Source organism: Pteropus vampyrus, unplaced genomic scaffold, assembly GCF_000151845.1.
Source record: "Pteropus vampyrus isolate Shadow unplaced genomic scaffold, Pvam_2.0 Scaffold217, whole genome shotgun sequence".
Taxonomy (NCBI): Eukaryota; Metazoa; Chordata; class Mammalia; order Chiroptera; family Pteropodidae; genus Pteropus; species Pteropus vampyrus.
The window spans coordinates 2,615,043-2,617,478 of NW_011888998.1; positions in this window are offsets into that span (position 1 = coordinate 2,615,043).

The window sequence follows — 2,436 nt, forward strand, 5'->3', positions numbered from 1 at the left end:
CCTGACCCATAATCAGACTCTGGGCTCAGAGATGGCTGGGATGATGAACAGTACTGCGTGCCGGGCCTCCTGCCACTCTGTCATCCATCCTTCACTAGGAGCAGGAGATATTTTTCCTTACTTTTCAATTCAACTTTACATAAATTGCATAAAATAAAATGTACCCATTTTAAGTGTAGTTTGATAAACTTTGAAAAATGTATATACTCATGTAACCACCACCCCAATCAGATGTAAAATATTTCCATCACCTTGAAAAATTCCATGTTATCTCTCCTCTGCCTCCCGCACAACCATTCAGTGGAATTCCCAATCTCCAGATGAAGGAAGATGTTTGGACCAACCCGACCACGGAAAACAAGTAAAACTGGTAAATAAGAAATTAATAATTATTTTTTCTAAAAAAACAAGAGCTAACAAGAGAGCTAGTGAGAGAGAAAAACAGGGCCAAATTGAAGGGAACACGTGGAAATCCCAGAGGTGGAAACTGAAGGTTTTGCTCTGAGGGTATTTGCTCATCCCAGTAAATTCGAACTTTCGTTTTGGTAACTTCAAGGGCAAGGAGGATGCAAATCAAAACTGGAACTTGAAGATTGGTTGATATTCTTCTCTATAAGCCAGGACCCCAAAGGACCATACCCTGAGTATAAAGGTGAACAATCTGACGAATTCTCATCACTGTCTGATTCAGGGAACCTCAGTAACTTGAATTTGATTTAAGGCAGTTCCAGATCAGCAGTACTCCCCACAAGTGCATGGCAGAAGCAATAATTGAAGCAAACAAAAATACTTTTCTGGAGGAAGGTACTCTCATCCTCTACGCTTAAATTATTTCACTAAATTATTTTTCAAACTATGATGGGAAGCAAACAAAAAAATAACCAAATACAGCAGGCCCTCAAATAACATTATTTTTTCCAACATCATTTCATTACAATGTGGAGGGGGAAAAAAATTGATTCCTGGTCCCAGGCCACTGTGTGGAATTTGCATGTTCTCCCCATGTCTGTGTGGGTTTTCTCTGGGGACTCCGGCTTCTTCCTATATTCCAAAGATGCACCTTTTAGGTGAACTGATGTGTCTACGGTGTCCCTGTCTGAGCGAGTGTGGGTATGGATGAGTGCACCCTGTGATGGAAAGATGTCCTGTCCAGGGTGGGTTCCCACCTTGTGCTCTGAGCTGCCAGGAGAGGCTCCGGCCACCCATGACCTGAACTGGAATAAATGGGTTGGAAAATAATTATCTCACTTGTTTTTATTGATCTTTCTTAAATGTATGAAAAGCTCACATTTATCTCTAAGTTTAATATTAGAGGTGTGGTAAGTCTTTATTTAGAAGTTTGGTTGTGTTTTGGTGACAGGAAATATGCTGTAGGAACTTAATTCTTGCCAATTAGCCTATGGTGAAATTGATTTTGTTATACATTGTTTCACTTAAAGTTGCAGTTCCCAAGAATCTGTCAATGATGACTTTAAGTGAGGACTTACTATACACCAGGGAACAGGCACCATGAGTAAGGAACTATAGACATAACAGACAAGGGAAATTAAACTGCAAAGACTTCATATCTTATATTTATCAGACATGGACTATAAAACAATTATGATTACTATGTTTAAGAAATAAAAGACATGCTTGAAAATACTTATAGTTAATAAGAAACTATAATAATTGATTTTTCATTTGGAAAAAGACCAAATCAAACTTCTAAAAATAACAAATATAATTAATAAAAATTAAAGCTCAAAAGATATACCTCGAGAGAATTAATAAACCAGAAGGTGGAAGAAATTATCCAAAATTTAGCACAGAGGAACAAAAAGATGAAAACTATTAAAGAAAATGTCAGAGCCACAGAGGACAGTGTGAGAAGAACCAACATATGTTTAATTGGAGACCCAGGAACATAAGGAGAATAAATTGTGTCAGCAGTAACATGTAAGCAGATAACTGATAATGTTCCCAAACTGATAAAAAACAACAGATCGCAAATACAAGAAGACAAATGACTCTATGGATAAACAGATATCCACAGCCAGGTATGTCATTGTGAAACTTTAGTAAACCAGAAACACAAAGAAAAATGTTAAGGACAGATTATCTTAATTTTTTTTTTAATTTGCTGAAAGAAAATAACTGCCCACCTAAAATTATTTTCTCAGTAAAAATAGACTTCAAGAATGAGGGCGAAATACAGATGCTTTGAGATGGTAAAAATAAAGTAAAAAAACAAACAAAACAGGGAGTTACTACCAGCTAATTCTCTCTAAAGGACATTCTGCTCTTTAGGCAGAAGAGAAATGAACCTAGAAGGAAGGTCTGAGAGGCAAAAAAGAATGAAGAGCAAAAAAAGTGGCAAACATTTGGGTAAATAAATCAGTCTTGTGAGGTTTGAAAATAAAAAATATAATGGGTTTCTCAAACTTATAATGTCCA